The 18,288-nt window shown below is 36.7% G+C and overlaps 1 protein-coding gene across 4 annotated transcripts in view; it reads right to left on the reverse strand.

Annotated features, from left to right (window-relative positions):
• PTPRK (protein tyrosine phosphatase receptor type K) overlaps positions 1-18,288 on the reverse strand; it is a 566,857-nt gene that overhangs the window by 541,763 nt on the left and 6,806 nt on the right. Inside the window, exon 1 of one of the 4 annotated variants that reach the window (XM_073022453.1) lies at positions 13,162-13,428. The exons of the other annotated variants lie outside the window; for them this stretch is intronic. The gene's annotated coding sequence lies outside the window, so the exon portion shown is untranslated. Of the gene's footprint in view, positions 1-13,161; positions 13,429-18,288 lie in introns of those variants that run through there. 4 annotated transcript variants of the gene reach the window in all.

Raw genomic sequence — 18,288 nt, forward strand, 5'->3', positions numbered from 1 at the left:
ACTCAGGCAGCATCTCTCATCCTTCCCTCTCACTAAGTCCCCACAAATCTACCAGCAAGCTCCATCACTCCCACCTTCAAAATACCTTTACCTGGACACTTCTCTCACCCTACAATCACTTAGACTGCAACAATGTCCTCCTAACTGGTTTCACCAAAATCCACGTGACCCCTCCAAACCCTTTATATCACACTATGCTAAGGGCAATACTTACAAAATGAAAATTTGATCATGTCTTTTCCTTAAAGTCGTCACCATTATTTATAAGGTCCTGCATGTTCTGGCTTTTACCTGAAGCCTTGGCCACTCCCACCAGACTCTTCCCCAGCCACGGTGGGTGGGCTTCTCTCAGTTGCTGCAATGCACTGCATTCGCTCCAGTCTCCACACAGGTGGGACTCTTTGCTTGTATCTCCTGCCAAGCTTTCCTAATGTCAAAATTCCTATGCACTCCTTGGGTAAGACACATTCTTCTAAAACCCCTATTTTTTTTTCTGGACTTTCCAAACTTAGGATTACATATTGACAAGTATATGTTTCACATCCATCTACCCTAGACTGTAAAAGTCCAGGAAGAAAAGTCCACAATGAAAAGGACTATGACCTCAATCCCTAAGGCATGCCACAGTGAAGTTGCTCAATATCCAGCTGAAGACTGACAGTGTCCTTCAAAATCTCGAGGGAAAAAGGTAAACTTGATGAGGAAGTCCATCTTAGATTTCAGCAACGTGATTATCAGAAAAAACATTTTCCTAAATCTTAAGGTAGAAAAGTAGAGCGGAATGGGGGCTAGTCCTAAAACCCAGTCCAGTACTAAAGTAGAGAATAGAGAATATTAATTATAAAATTCCTCCTCTGATTATTATATACTATATCTAAGGAATTTGTCATACACTTTGTAACCCTAAGGTTCCTCACAGAATGTTGTAAATATGGTTAGCATTTAATGAATATTTGATGAACAACTATTTTTAAGATAAAATATTAAACCAAAGTGAAGTGACAACTTTAAGACCTTGAAATGTGAGATCAGGTCCAGATGTTGTCCTTACATGGTCCTGTCCTGAACGATCAGAAAGACAGTCATGTTTGAAATCATATAATTTCTTTCAGCTTGATCATTAGTAACAACATATGCAGCTTTTAAAATTATTAGCATCCTGTAAGATTTATTATCTTCTAAACAAATATTGTATAAGCCAACTCTAACTGCTTCTTGGTTTACGAAAAGCAAAAGTGTTACAAAGCTATAATAAACTAATGATGTTATAAATAAACTAATGATGTATATAATAAACTAATGTGACATTTTCAGGTGTGGCTTTTAGAATTAGTCTCCTAATACAATTATTTATAAACCAAGAAGAATATAATTTTTCTCACAAAATCTTACTCAAAATATAATTGTGCTTGGCATTACATAAACCAAAGAAGGCCAAGTGGTTCTGGAATCAGTAAAACATTACAGGTAACAAACATAAAGTTACTTACAAAATAAATAACATCCAAAAAGTACACCACAATAACTCTAAGCCAAAACCCTCCCACATGCACAATAGTATGTGATTAATCACTTATAAAATTGCCTTATGTCAACTGTCAGAATTGAAGATGGCTATATGCTATACTACCAGCAAGTATTCACATTAGAGGGAAAAAGTAAACATGTATGATCCAGTCAGTAGCAGAACACTAATTTCAACATTAATCATTTTATGATCCCAGGAAGAGGAGGAAATAAGTAACATTAAGCTCACTTTTAAACTATTTTTAATTTAATTATGCCTGGCTATATATACTTTAAAAATAACCATTTTACGCTGAGCTTGGTGGTTCACACTTAATATACCAGCTACTCTGGAGGCTGAGTCAGGATGATCCCTTGAGCCCAGGAGTTTGAGACCAGCCTGGGCAACATAGGGAGACTCTGTCTTTAATAATAATAGTAATAATAATAATAATAATAATAATAATTTGAACACAAACTAGACTGAAAATAGGTTGCTCTAAATACTTGAGATTTTTATCTTGGTTTGAAATGAGTAAATAGAAAATGTCAAATTTCAATCAGATAAACATTAAAATGAGAGGGTCACCCATTTAAACACCTTGGCTTCCTTGTTTTGACTGAATTCATCCTATTTCCCCTCTTTTAAAATTTCTTACTCTGTCATTCTTATACCTTCTCTCCCATTATTACACATCCCAGTATTAATACATCCCTATTTTGATGAGCTCTGTCCTCTTAATTTGGATCCAAATTTTAAGTAATTATCACCTATCAAAAAGGTGTTTGTTTGTTTTTTTTTTCCTTTCTATTAGATGTAGCTAACAAATAAACAGTAAAATCTCAGTAACTGGAGGTGGAGTGAGAAGACTAAAAATCACTTTAAAATCTGAATTGTAGAACATTTTAAAATAATATGTTGTGTATATTATGAAGTATTTTTAACAATAAGTAGTTTTAACAACATGTTGACTAAAATACGTCCTAAAGGATTTTTCTCAAGAGGAGATTTAGATACTTTGCTATTAGCATACTGTTTATGTCTGAATTGTAAAAAAAAAAATAACAATTTTCTTAGGAGCTGTAAATAAATCCCCTGAAACTGTAGTCATCCTGCTTCCTTAACACTCTTTTTCTGTCAACAATGTTAAAAAGACAAATCATAGCCTAGCTTCCATTACAAGCACTCTCCCATCCAAACTATGGACAGTTTGCACTTTCAAAACAGAGCCCTTCCCATCCTGGGTTCCTGGATACTGAGGGGACTTTTCAGGCCTGCCTCTCACTGATACAGCCCAGAGAATCTACATTTGAAATATTTATTTAAGAAACCTCATCACTGGGAAGAATACTGGCTTTTCTTGCCCACTTAAACGAACCAGCTCCCTCCAACCCATGGGGGAGACATTTACTCAGTTCAATAAACAGCACTTGGCAAAGAGCCCTTCCTCTACTTTATTTGCATCCCAATGTCCTCCTCTGCTTTTAGCAAGATGAGGCTAAGGGAATGCTGGAGAACAGTGGCATCAATGCTCCTCTGTCCAGATAACTGTCTGATCCTCTAAAGGTTGAGAAATATATCTAAGTATGACAATGTGCATAACTCAAAGTTTTCAGGATATATACTGAATTACAAGGTTATGCCACACTGATATATAAAATGCAAAATATATATTTTTATAATTATATTCTGGAATTAGGCCACAGAATAAATATGGAATAAAATCATATTATCTTGACAAAAAACTCAGCTGGATGCCCACACATAGATAGATAAATAGAATGAATGGCAGAGAGAGAGAAGACAGGCAGCAGACAGCTACTCTGCTAGCTATTTTCAATTACTGAAATAGCTCTACTCACAAGTTTTACAGTTGATTGGAGGTTTTGTGTATCTTTTTTGTTCCTTTGTTGTTGTTGTTTTTAAGTCTTGGATATATTTTTATTCATCAAAATTATTTCGATGTTCCATTGAGTATCACCATGGGTATTTCAACATAAATTTTAAATCAAGTTTTATTTACGTAGTATTATTTTGTTTTAAAATCAATATGCAGCTTTATTTGAAGACAAATGTGAATAATGAGTTCATACAGGTATGTCCAAAGTACATTTGCCTTCCATTGTTTTTGTCAAGAGTAACACCAAAATAGGAAAAGTAAATATAAAAAATAAAAAATAAAAAAACCTTAGCTTTATTCACAACATCTTGTCATAAAGAAGAAACAAAAGACTATGTAAAAAGTACTCAACAGGACTGATCTCTACACGTGAAACACTGAATTGTAAATCTTCAGGTTCGAAAAATATTTTAAAAGACAATCTAGCCTTCTCAAGTCAAACCTGGGAGTCAATTAGTATTTGAAGAGCCAAAGAGCAAGGCATTACAATCATAGTAACTTACTTATGTGTAGCTCAATTTGGAAAAGAATATCCAACATAAATTACCCAGTTGGATTCTCACAACCCTGTGAACATCTACAAATTACACATGAATTGAGGATAAGGAAACAGGCAATACAAGTTAAATTACTCATTTACCAAATTACGCAAACTCTGTGCTCTTTGCACTGTACCAGGAAATGCCACGACATAATAGTTAAGAGAATAAACTTGGTGCTTATAAAGTTGTGTGAATAGGATTTATAGTGAACACTGTATGAAACAAGTATAGTAGCTTTCCCACATTTTTGGGTGGACCCACAATTAGAAATTCTCTTTGCGTTGTGACTCAGTACACAGACACATAAAGATATATAAATCTATTCCATTAAAACCAAAGTTTCATGAAACAATACTTTTCTCTTCCTCTAGGAAATGTATGATTATCTTTTTTATTGTTTTTGTTATATTATATTCTATTTCATGGTTGGTCTGTTTTTTTCCTTAAGCTGGTTGCTACTTACTGAATTGAATTCAGTACTCACCAAATGGGTGGTTACATACAATTTGAAAATAATGAGCTGATACTTAGCTCAATGCTAGGACCAGTAAACACTGAAATGGTAGTTATTGAAAATAATTTTTAAAGTTATGTCCCTATAGGTTGGTGGACTCAAAACATTCAAAAGGGATACAATGTTTACCTCTGAAATACTCATGCAAGACATGTAAACAGCCTAGAGAAACATATACCAATGGCTTCAATGTCTGATGCAGAGGCAGGTAAAATCCTGATGCTCATGTATTGTCATTATGTCATCAGGCTGCAGTGAAGGAGTGGCTAAATATAGTGAGAAATGAACTAAAAATCTTTATCAGGCCCTGCTGAATAAACAGAATGTTGAAATACAGAGTAAAACAAATTAGAAGTTGTCTGTCAAAAACAGATGCTCTAAAATGGGTCATCCTTGTTAATATAATCATGTGATTAACTGAAAATTTGGGGGGGATGTTGATGGGGGAGTCTCATTTCAATCACTGTGGCCACCACTGGTAAGCTTTCCAGCCTTATGAATTACAATTTACCTAGCATAATTACATCTTTGATTATGCTTAGCTAATTCAGCCATCACTCTGAATATCAATTAATTGTTAAAGTATTATAGGCATAAAGGTAAGAGATTGAGTTTAACATCTACTGACCCCAGGTCATACAGTAGAGATTGATTTTTAAAAATAAGTCCCTGAGAGTTTATATGAACACATGTCTTTTTCCTATTATATAACCATTTAAGTGCAGAAAACAAAGCTTCCAATCAACTTAGTACTATACCTTTATTAATTCTGAAAATGATTTGTCTCTATGTCTTCTCCCACTCAGTTTCCTCAAGGAGAAGGACTATACTAACTGAGAAGAGTTAAAAATCTACATATTGTTTTGCACAGTCTGGGAAATATTTGTTGTGAAATCTATACCCTGTTGCCTGGGATAAGTGCAGTGGCATAATCTTGACTCATTGCAACCTCCGCCTCTTGGGCTCAAGCGATCCTCCTGCCTCAGCCTCCCACATAGGCTGAGACTACAGGTGCGTGCCACCACACCCAGCTAATTTTTTATTTTTCATAGAGACAGGGTTTCACCACATTGGCCAGGCTGGTCTCAAACTCCTGACCTCAAATGATCCACCTGCCTCAGCCTTCCAAAGTGCTGGGATTACAGGCGTGAGCCACCGGGCCCAGTCTGAAATCTATGTTTAAACTGTAAAGTTTGGAATGCTTCCAAATTCTTGAAATTGTTCATATATAAGGCAAAGTAAATTTTTTTCCAACTACAAGATAAAAGATTTTATATAAGATATACAAAGAGAAATCATATGGAGAAAATCCATTTTCCCAAAATAAGTAATAAGTCACTTGGGGACTGTCAGCACTTTGTCATATATTACTAAACTCAAAACACACACGCACAAACACACACACACACCCTTCCCATTAAAAGGGAAAAAAAATACATATACAACATATTCACAACCTGCCAATTTCAAGAATTTTTTTACAATATACCTTAACATGTGAGTATCTTAGTTTTAGACACTAGGTTTTTTGTGGGCAGAGCCTAACAAAGCATGTGGAGCACAGGAATTTCCATTTAGCGCTACATTAATCTTACATGACATTTTTTGGAACATGAAATATTTTTGTCCTACATAAACAAATATTATAAGAGCGTATATTAAAACAACATTCCACTTTTCTAACACTGATAGAGATTAAATAATGAAAGAATTTTAAAATTTAAGTGAAATAATCAAAAGTAACTTTAGCTAATAAATAGTAATAACTGCTTACAAGTAACTGATAATTCAGTAGAAAATAATGATAAAAGACAATTAAATCAAAAGCTCAAATGCAGTATTAAGATAAAAAACATGCTTTATATTTAATAATATATATTTTGTAGATGTTAACAATTTCACATACATACACCCAGAATAAAATTCCATCAAAGTGGCAATGTATATCAGAATTGGATGAAAATCTACCTACTTTTACTGACATGTTGATTCTTCCAATATTTCTGAATAACTTAAATATTGGGTGCTCTTGTGAGCCACAAGAGGTTTGTTAGTACAAAGATTATGTAGTAACTTACAAGCAACATTTGCTGAAAACGCGCTACCTACTGTGTAGTATTTGGGAAATATGGTGTTTAGCATGAAAAATGTCCATAATTCAAAGACATTGAAAAGTTTATCTTTTACATAGTCCTAGCAGTGCTTAAGGTAACAGTCCTTAAAGATAGCTTGAATAGTCACATCAATACCTGAGACCAAGGACAGTCAATCCTGTACAGTGGGGAAATCTGAGTTAAACAGAAAAACAGTCTTCTTCTTGGGGACTTATTCCTGAGATTAAGCTCCACAGTGGATGCACCAAAGCCTTCTGACATCAACATTTTATATCAATGAACCTAAAGTTTCTTGATAACCAAACCCCCACCAGTAATTTCACAATGGACCAGGTTTTCTTACACTAAACTGTTCAATTAGGAAAGTGTTACAGAAAGATCCCATAATTAAAGAGGATTATCTCACTGGATTCCTCACACCCATATCCCAAATTATAAGGCATGGAGTAGTGGGCTGAAACCAGCCTACACCAGCTCCTGAAAGTCAGTTGCTAAAATGTTCAGGAATTTTGTGGGTCAATTATTAGTCACAACTGTTATTTAAAATTAAATTGTATAAACTTACATTTAAATGAATTATATTAAAAACAGAGGTAATAAATCAAAACTTATCTCTTTCTAATTATATTACTATTAATTATATTTGCAGGATATTTACTTCTCTTTTATCCGTATGGTGGAGATACTAAATAAGAGTGTGTTACTATGCATCTCTTCCTAATTTTGTGTTCAGTGATGTCACATTGGTCCTTTGAATTCAGCCATGGTGGCAGTATTTATACCATGGAAACTGACAAGTGCTAAAACCTGAACTTTGGCCAGGCATGGTGGTTCACGCCTGTAATCCCAGCACTTTGGGAGGCTGAGGCAGGCAGATCATGAGGTCAGGAGTTCGAGACTAGCCTGGCCAACGTGGTGAAACCCCATCTCTACTAAAAATACAAAAATTAGCTGGGCATAATGGCACATGCCTGTAATCCCAACTACTCAGGAGGCTGAGACAGGAGAATCACTTGAAGCCGGGAGGCAGAGGTTGCGATGAACTGAGATCGTGCCACTGCACTCCAGCCTGGGTGACAGAGCAAGACTCCATCTCAAAACAAACAAACAAAAACCTGAACTTTTTGGCTTCAGAGCAGATTATTAAACATTACCACCATGACTATTACTTCCTCATTTTCCCAAGTACGTTTTGTGCCCATTCATAAGGATTTTGCCAATTGATGGCCTGATGGTACTTTTTATACCTCCCACTCTTAATTATATCTTACTTATTTCTAGATCTTCTAAATAGTCTGTAAGGTCATTAAGTGCAGGGACTTAGTCAACTACATCATCTTGCCCTCTGTGCTATACACACTGCCTGGCACAATGAGCATGCATTTACTATTTGATTAACTTAACCCAACTAACATGAAAGAAATCAGATAAACTCTGTCATACATATTTTGTTGAATGAAGAGACCACTAGCTCACCAGCCTAACTTTATGTATTTTTTTTTTTTTTTACAGACAAGGTCTTTCTCCGTTGCGCAAGCTAGAGTGCAGTACCCAATCATCACTCACTGCAGCCTTTAACTACTGAGCTCAAGCAATCCTCCAGCCTCAGCATCCAAAATAGCTGGGACTACAAGCATGCACCACTTTGCCTGGTTATTATTATTTTTTTGTGTGTGTAGAGACAAGGGCTTGCTATTTTTGCCTACCAGACTAACTTTATTAGGGATAGTAATCAATCCTATAAATGCACAAATCAATGGTTCCTGCCCCAATAAGGTGTTGCCAACAAGATCATATTAACAACTCAGACTGATATCACTTGTTTTAACAAGCTTTGAAGGATCTTATATTTGACATTCTGTCATAAATGCAAAAGTGTACAGAATAGATATATCCTTTTTGTCATTGCTCACATAAAAGACAACATGTGATGCAACTGTAATGCCAATAAATCAGGTCACAAGAACAATAAGAGTCTTGACCTAAAAGGACACCTCTTATTCTTTCAAAGCATTAGGCTCTGGAAAGGTAAATGCTGATACGACATCCTGCCCCTTCTCTGTCCCCTACCCTTTACTTGACTACATTTGAAAGCAACAGGAAAAACTCTTAACAAAATTATATGCTTTTCTAAAATGTGTTGGCAACTGGAAGCAGCCTGTAGTATAACTGTCAATGAGCAAGGAGCAAGGATAGAGTACTTTCAGCCAATGGTGTGCCAAATTGTGAACAAACTGTGGAGTCCAGGAAAGATCTCAAATGGATACTTCAGTGAACAGTAAGTAACTGAGAAATTCAAAGGATTGCCCTACAGACTCCTGAACCTAAATTAAAGGTAAAAATAACAGCCCTCAAAGCAATTAGCAGGCTTCACCTGGGATCTGTATTCCTGATAAGAACTAGCTGGGAAAGGGCACAATGTACTTTGCAAAATCTGAAATGTTGCCTAAGGAGTAAGCAATCAGAGCACCTGGGTTCTTCTGGCGATCTCGGCGCTCACCTTTCCTGGTTGTGGGTTTGTCCAATACCCTAGTGCAAATAGATTGAAAGTCAGAGCCTGAATCACACTGGTTAAAATTTATGGCTTCTCATGTACATTATCATATTTAAGCATACTACTATCTAGTGTTTTCATTATATAGATCTCCCATTCTCAGTTACTCATTTTCTGATTCAGTATCCTTTAGGTATTATTTTGATGAACATATGTAGCAGCCTGCTTTCCAAATAATAAGTGAGCCATGATTCTGGGGTCCAGGACAAGCATGTATATATCCCTATTTTTAGAACTGTTTCATATTTAAATTTAGATGTGCCATAGAATTTGTGAAGTTTTATTAATGCTCCTTTTATTAAGACTGAATCTGCTCAAACAGTACACCAAAATAACAACTTAAGAAGTTTACTTTTTTTTTATTTTTTTTGCGATGGAGTCTTACTCTGTCACCAGGCTGGAGGGCAGTGGCGCAATGTCGGCTTACTGCAACTTCTGCCTCCCAGGTTCAAGCGATTCTCCTGCCTCAGCCTCCTGAGTAGCTGGGACTACAGGTGTGCGCCACCACGCCCAACTAAATTTTGTACTTTTAGTAGAGATGGGGTTTCACCATGTTGGCCAGATGGTCTAGATTTCCTGGCCTCATGATCCACCCACCTCAGCCTCCCAAAGTTCTGGGATTACAGGCGTGAGCCACCACTCCCGGCCTAAGAAATTTAATTTTTAAATGAAGATGAGTAGCCGGGCGGTGGTTCACGCCTATAATCCCAACACTTTGGGAGGCCGAGGCAGGCCGATCACTTAAGGTCGGGAGCTCAAGACCTGCGTGACCAACAGGAAGAAACCCCATCTCTACTAAAAATACAAAATTAGCCATGCGTGGTGGCACACGCCTGCAATCCCAGAACTTTGGGAGGCTACTCGGGAGGCTGAGGCAGGAGAATCACTTGAACCTGGGAGGTGGCGATTGCAATAAACCGAGATCATGCCATTGCACTCCAGCCAGGGCAACAACAGCGAAACTTTGTCTCAAAAAAGATAAACGAATACACAAAATAAAAAATAACTGAAGATGAGTTTATGCAGACAGTTGCTGCCACCACAATCACAAAGAAGACCTAGGTTAGTAGGAGCATCCAGTCAGAATACAAAGTTGCAAATACTGTAAGGACATTGTAAGGACATTATCTCAGTGAGATTCCAGCCTGCAGTGCAAAGAGCTTCTCTGGTGAGAAAGTTAACAGGGGTTTCTAATATCTGGACTGCACAAGTGTTACACAAGGAAAAGAGAAGTTTGTGTCAATTAAAGCTAGAAAAGATAGCGTTAAAAAGTTGGAAAAATAAAAGAAATCTAAAGCTCGAGTCAAACATAAAATCCTTCTCAAAGTTTGGAAAGGCTTTCCTCTGTGTTGACAGGCCAAAGAGCAATTCTGCAAATGAGCTAATAATTGTCAAAACTTTAGCCAGACCTTTCCACCACATGTGCCAGGACTAAGTGGCTTTACTCAGAGGACAGCAGCTTGAAAAAGTCTTGGGGTTCAAATAGATTTGAAACTACCTCATTGCTTTGTGAACTAAGGAAAATTAAACAGCTAGACAACCTTCAAAAAGAAAAATGTTATATAGAATTCATAAACACATGTTCTAAAGGCCAGTGCATTTGTTTAGCATATGTGTCAAATGCAAACAGAAGCAATGCTGATATTCCTTCCTCATTCTATAACCATTGGGGAAACAATATACCAACATTCTTAGGCATTAAAGAGATCCCTCTTATCTTGATGATTAATTCTAATTATCTCATTCTAAATCTGAGTGCTACTCCCAGATAGGACATAATACTTACCGGGATGGGCACTGCTTGGAGTGGCAGAGATTTCATTCCTCCACTTTCTGGTCAATTCTTATTTTAACCTTATTTCCAATTTAGTATTTTCATATTTTATCATCTGAGATTAAATCGTTCTAGAAGGTAAGAAATTGTAGGTCAAAAACTTCCCACCCCCCTCAACCTACCTAGAGAATTTTAAATGCATTTTCCAAAGATGTTGGGTAGGTTTTTATACATGGTGAGAATCTGATCTCTACAAAAAAATTTTTAAAAATTAGCCAGGTATGGTGGCGCACGCCTGTGGTCCCAGCTACTCTGAAGGCTGAGGCAAGAGGACTGCTTGAGCCCAGGAGGTTGAGGCCGCAGAGAGCTATGTTCACGCCACTGCATCCCAGCCTGGATGACAGAGTAAAAGAATAAATTTACCTCTTGTTTTCACAAACACTGGATTATATTCTATAAAGTGATGCTTGTGGTCTTTGCTATCAGCATATTGAGTTGATTTACTTCAGGCTTCCTATTATCTATTCTCTGGTAGTTTTATTTTAAAGTAAAAGATAATGTAGTTAGATATTTTAAAAGAGAACAGCATGAGATTAGATATTCTGCAAACACTGGCAATTTCATTAACAATAATAATAACAAAAACGGACAAATTTGATTAGTGTGTCAGGCACTCATTTAAGCACTGTAACTCAATATTTCTCAAAACTTCTATCTGCAATGGGTACTTTCCCATTTTGAAGATGTGGAAACTGAAGGAAAGTGGTCAGATCATGTAGTAATAACATGTTGGAACGTATATTCTCACTCAAGCGGTCAAGTTCCAATGTCCGCGTTCTTAAACACTATGCTCTATACTATGTGTGGAGATCAGTATTTGATAAGTATTCTTTTACTTAAACATAAAATGGGCATAAAATATCAGTGACTTAACTAACACAAAATAGTTTTTTAAATTTCTATATTTGAACCTTGGGTATATGTAATTTGGTAATTTTAATTTGGCTTAGAAAAAATTTACACTTCTCCAAAATTGCTTTTTTCTCCTTAATTCACACACTAGAGACCATGTGGGCCTCCTTTAAGACTGAAGTTCAAAATCCCCATTTCCTGGTAAGACCATGAGTGTATTTAAATAACTACTGTTGTCCCCTTCATAATGGATGACCAAAAAGTGCCTTATGGGATGCAGGTGCCAGGGCAATTAGGTGATGGTCATAGCCCACCCTCATTCCTGGCTGAGAGGACTCTGCCAGCCACTGGCCTCCCTCTCTTGTCACTGCCTACTACACAGGGCAATGGGCTACAGAAGCAATAGCAGAGAGAGGGCTGATCAAAGTCCAGGCAACAGAGGCAGTTCATAAGCAGCTACAGGTCAGAGCAAATAGGATTCTGCAGCCAAACCACCAAGGATTCTGCACGTGAATGTTCAGGTTGTAAATGCACACTGACATACGCCGTAGTCTAAGAGGCTGTCCACCAATTTTCCCGATCCTGCTTCCAGAGGGAGAGTTAGTGACAGCAAACCTCCAGAAAACAAATGTGCTCTCTCCTCTGCCTGACTTTGTTTACATTTCGGATTACTCAACTTTCGGGAAATTCCACTTGGTGGAATTTTACTATCATTGTGGAAATGTTTTTGTAATTCTTTTTCGGTAGGCTTTTACTTGTTTGAGTAGTTTCAAGACCATGGAAAGACTACAGATGGACTGGAATTATCCTAGGCAAGTTCTGAAGTGAATCAGCAAACTGAGACAGACAGAGCTTTGATACTTGCCACATCTCAGGAGTATGGTCAGATACAAAATATATGGTCAGTTACCAAAAAAGCCCCACACTTCATTTCTGAATCACTAGAAGTGGGGAGCGATGCAAATATTACCATGCCTTAAAAGTCATTAACATTACAAATGCTTCACAGGCACTGGGACAAGTTACTGCTGGCTTACTTGCCAGCACACTCAAAACCTGGCACAGCATGGGCACATAGTAAGGTGTTCAAAGATACATGAAGTGAAAGAATAAATCAAAGAATATAAACCTCATCAGAATCATGTGCAGAACAGCTCTGATGACAAGAGCATGTTCTAGCTCATCATGAAAAATTTTAAAAGGAAAAAAGTATACACACAGCTTTCTATATATGACATATATAAGTACTTAAAACATGTTTACATTTCTTTAACAACTCATTTTATAATCACATAATCTATATTGAATATCTGGAGGAAATACAAATACAGTAGACCCCCTTACCCAAAGTTTCACTTTCTGTGGTTTCAGCTGCCCTTGGTCAACGGTGGTCCAAAAATATTAAATGAAAAATTTCAGGCAGGGCTCTGTGGTTCACACCTGTAATCCCAGCACTTTGGGAGGCTGAGGCGGGCAGGTCACCTTAGGTCAGGAGTTCAAGATCAGCCTGGCCAACATGGCAAAACCCCATCTCTACTAAAAACACAAAAATTAGCCAGGAATGGTGGAGGTGGGTGCCTGTAATCCCAGCTACTTGGGAGGCTGAGGCAGGAGAATCACTTGAACCCAGGAGGCAAAGGTTGCAGTGAGCCAATATCATGCCACTGCACTCCAGCCTGAGCAATAAAAGCGAAACTCCGTCTAAAGAAAACAAAAAATTTTCAGACATAAATAACTTTTAAATTACACACCATTCTGAGTAGCGTGATGAAATCACATGCTGTCTCACTCCATCCTACCCGGGACGTGAATCATCCCTTTGTCTAATGTGTCCATATTGTACAGGCCACTTACCTGTTAGTCACTCAGTAGCCATTTCCACTGTCAATTGAAACAACATAGTATTATATATATAAGGGTGGGTTCTATATGAGTTTCAGACATCTACTGGTCACCTTGGAATGTATCCCCCAGAGATACGGAAGGGCTACTGAACTACTTGGTAGCATTAAAGTTTATTTATACATACATAGGAAGTACATATATGTGAAAAAAGTTGGGGGGGAGACTGCACTTTTTGATACATGATTGCAAAATCATCCATTATTCACAAGAACCATGCTCACTCTTCTTTATTATACCACTTTCCCCAACATTGAGAGGCAATGTATCACTTAAACATGCAAATATATGAAGCATTTATTGTTTTCATTTCCATTCTTCAGCATATATACTTTTTGTGCCTTCGGCAATACTTTCCTTATCGTCAAAGTTTCTATTCCTAACAAAATTTACATTTTTATGGTAGTTTACAAATGTAAAACTACTTTCACATATATTATTCATTTTAACCTTAAAAGTGTCTGGTTCAGTAGACTAGACAAGACATTAAAGTCATTCTTCATTGTAATATTCTCATTTTGGTGATAAAGAAATGAGGGATCAAGCAGAAAGGACTGCTCCCAAATCTCAGAAAGTGACAGAGCTTAAGACTGGAACAAAAGTCATCCTGTAGCAAGGCCAACGCTCTGGGCATTCAACAGCCTCCTGCATAGATCTCCAAAGGCTTTGGCTCTGAAGTAGGTTGCTGCCAGCTCCTTCACCTCATTCATATATTTCCTGAGCATTTAAGTGTTGGTTTAGATAAAGGGGCATAATGAGTCAACACTAGATAGCAATCTGCTCCAACCGACCAGGTGGTTAGGGCAAATTATTACAAACTTCATCATTTAGGACTGACAGTCATCACATAAGGACATAAATAAGACAGAAAAAGAGTCGTAAGTTATTACAATAAGTTATTTATGATAATAGACAAAAGTGTATGAAAACAAGCCTCCAGTGACAGAGGGAAGTATGATGAAGTCAGTAAACCTTCCTTCTCAACCACTGCCTTCACCCCTATGTGCCAGGCCAGCTGCCCTGACCACTGAAGGGCCATTACAGACCTTTAAAGTGCCTGGGGACTATCCCCTGGCCTCAACTGGCACAGCCATGGTCCTCAGTCAAATCCACTAGCACTAACATGTGATTAAAACAGCCTGGGTAAATCTCTCATTAGGAGAGGAGGTAGCTAGGCAAACAGCTGCTACTTCTCTATATTTTATTCATTACTCAGTACCCCAAGATATTTCTTATAGGAACTCTTCCTAATAATCCCATGTTGCTCAAATATACATAATAAAGTTAGGCAGCAGAGGTTAGAAGATCAAAATTAAAAATAAAATCACCATCATCTCTTGAGCTTTTCAAAAATAGTAGAGTTAGTAAGTTTTGTCTGTGTCAATATCATTTACTATAGCTTACTTTACCCTTTGCTTTCTATTAAAAATAAATAAATGCATACAAGCAAACACCTATACATGCATACATGTATAAATTCTGTCATGACATCTGAAAACCAAGCAGTTATCCAAGATGGTCTCCTGCATTCACAGACATATTATCACCTTATATTCAGATTACTATTCAAATCCAATCATTAAGTCAGGTTTATATTTGGAATATTGTTTCAGAAATTTAGAATACAAACCAAAATTTTTTTATCTTAAATGAGAATTATCTATATAGATTACGCTTAAGGAAAATTATATGTGTGTATATATATAGAGAGAGAGAGAAAGAGAAAGAATACATTGGTATATGATATATATATATATAGTAAGAACACTAACCTATATATTAAAATCTTTAATTTGAGCTCAAGTTCTTCCTACCTGTGTGACTTTGGGCAAGTTATGTCAAATGAAGGAGTCATTAATTTCTAAGGTCGTTTTTAACACCACATTCTACAAATTTTTAACATTAGACTAATTCAATACTGAGGCAAGGAAAATAAAATAACAGAAATAATATAAATTCATGCTTTAAAGTAGTCCTTAAAAGGAAAGCCAACAAATACTCTCAGATTAGAAATAGGTGATCTGTAAATATATACAAGCCTGCCAGACACAAATTGCCTCTTTCCTCTCTTTCTCTTCTACCCTTTCCCACTTAGAGATCAACTAGTAGTCCACAACAGGGAACCATCTGATCCCACTGTCTCTTCCCCATCATCTCCCACCTTCTTTCTTCCCCATCAGAAAGTTTATAAACCCTGGGCTAAGCCAATCAACCACTAACTTCCCCTCAGTCAGAGCCTTAGATTAAATGGTTGGATACATAATCTACTGGATTCAATCACTGTAAACCTTAGAGTCTTATCAGTTGCAACCAGCAGATAATTCACATTTCCTTAAGGGACTTGAACCTGGGATCTTGTTGGGTGGGAGCTGCCACAGTCATCATGCCTCTATATGTAGCCTAAAAAGCTCCTGGAATACCCTAGAACTAAACTGAACAGGCAGAGAAACATCATGTCTCTGGAATTATGTGAACTTCTAAATCAAGCTCCACCTGAATTGTAGTTAGGAGAGACAAATTCACCTTTTGTTGCAACCAGTCTGGGTTACATTTTTTGCCAAGATGCAACTAAAGAAATGCCTAATCTTTTAACATTTGTGTACATTCATTAACGAATCTTGACTCTGCCAGTGACTCATATAGCCACTTGGGACAAGTTATTACTTAACCCCTCTAGGCCTTAGTTTGTAAAATGGAGATGATCCTCATCTTAAAGGATATTGTGAGGATTTAAAATTATGTAAAACACTGATCACAGGCCCTAGCAGGTCATGGGCTCTCAGTAAATGGCAGCTCATATTGCTATTTTGGCAATTGCTTTGGGAAAAGCTCTCTTCTCCAACATGTAAGAAAATAAATGAACTTAATTATTGCTCATAAGAATAAAAGCAGGACTAGTAAAAAAGACAAGTTCTAGAATTTGGAGTAAAATTAGAAAAAGTAACTGTAAAACTCTTGAAGATATATGAAAGTGCCCTCTCAGAGTTTCTCCATCACTACTTCTCCTCTAACAGTGATCAGTCTCCTATTAAACCTCTTTCTTTAAACATCAGCATCTAAATTAAGTACATACGGAAATCATACTGATTTACAGTTAATTCAATAAATTATATATTTTATGTTTAAGACAATATAGGTTAGGCAGACTTTTATTTACAGTATCAAAAATGTAGAGAATGTTGCTATTATCCCAAACTCCAGCTTCTGATCTCATGATAAAGCCAACCGTAATGGGTGATTATTAATTTTTACTTCGTGTTTTTTATTAGTCTCTGCCATAACCATGTCATTATGCCAGTGTTTTCTGAACCAGTAGTGAATGGAAAAAAAATATAGCAGTTGTGATTTAATCAGAGACATCACTGTTGAAACAGTTAGCACAAGTAGACACACTTAGAATAGTAAATGGATAACAAAAAACACTTACAGGCTCATTAATAAGAAGGCAATTAGGTCTTCTGGGAAAATTCATTTTCTAAAAGAATGCTAAAGCAAGCTATAAAATGCAAGTAAAATTGTGTTTTGACATGAATAGTGTACACTGTCTATTACATCATAATTTTTCTCTTGAGAAAACTGACAAGAATTTGTTCTTAAATATGAGCACAAAAGATAATAAAAAGAACACCAGTTATATTTAATGCATTCTACCTACTAACTCCCATTCATTAAATTTGACTGTCCTATAAATGAGCTCCTTATTACAAAGATCTTAAATTACACTTAGATGAAAAAGAGAATTATAAAGCAAGAGACTGTTACTAGTAATATCAGAGGGAATAGTATTTCCTGTATCAACATAACATTATGCTAAAAATGATTTGCATATAGCATGTTTGGTTCCTTAAAGAGTATGTTTATCTTTAAATATTCTTATACAAAATATTCATAACCAAAACTAGTCTTATTTTTAGTCTCTTATGAAAATATTTTTTCAAAATCGTCTGAGCATTCTTTAAAAAAACTTCTATAGTAGTGTTGTTTTGATGTGTCTGGAATGTTAAATAATACTCAAGCAAATACTGATCAGAAATATAACTCCGAGGGCCGGGCATAGTGGTTCACACCTGTAATCCCAGCACTTTGGAAGGCTGAAATAGGAATATCACTTCAGCTCAGGAGTTCATGACCAGTCTGAGCAACATGGTAAAACCCCATCTCTACTAAAAGTACAAAAATTAGCTGGGCATGGTGGCGCACCTGTAATCCCAGCTACTTGGAAGACTGTGGCAGGAGAATCTCTTGAACCCAGAAGGCAGAAGTTGCAGTGAGCCGAGATCGTTCCACTGCACTCCAGCTTGGGTGACAGGACGACACTCCATCTCCATGAAAACAAAAGAAAAGAAAGAGACAAAGAAAGGAAAAAGAAATATAAAATCCAAGGAAATGTATTACAGGTTATAATTAATCCTTTTGCAATCCTCTTGAAATTCTACAGTAAAGTGCATGTGACAATCTTTATAAGCTGAGCTTCCTTTGTCCTAGAGCAGTGTTTCTCAGAATTAAATCTTCTATCAAATCACCTGGGGATTTAATTAAAATGCAGATTCTGATTCAGTAAATCTGGGG

This window comes from Chlorocebus sabaeus, chromosome 13 (genome assembly GCF_047675955.1).
Source record: "Chlorocebus sabaeus isolate Y175 chromosome 13, mChlSab1.0.hap1, whole genome shotgun sequence".
In the NCBI taxonomy this organism is placed as follows: Eukaryota; Metazoa; Chordata; class Mammalia; order Primates; family Cercopithecidae; genus Chlorocebus; species Chlorocebus sabaeus.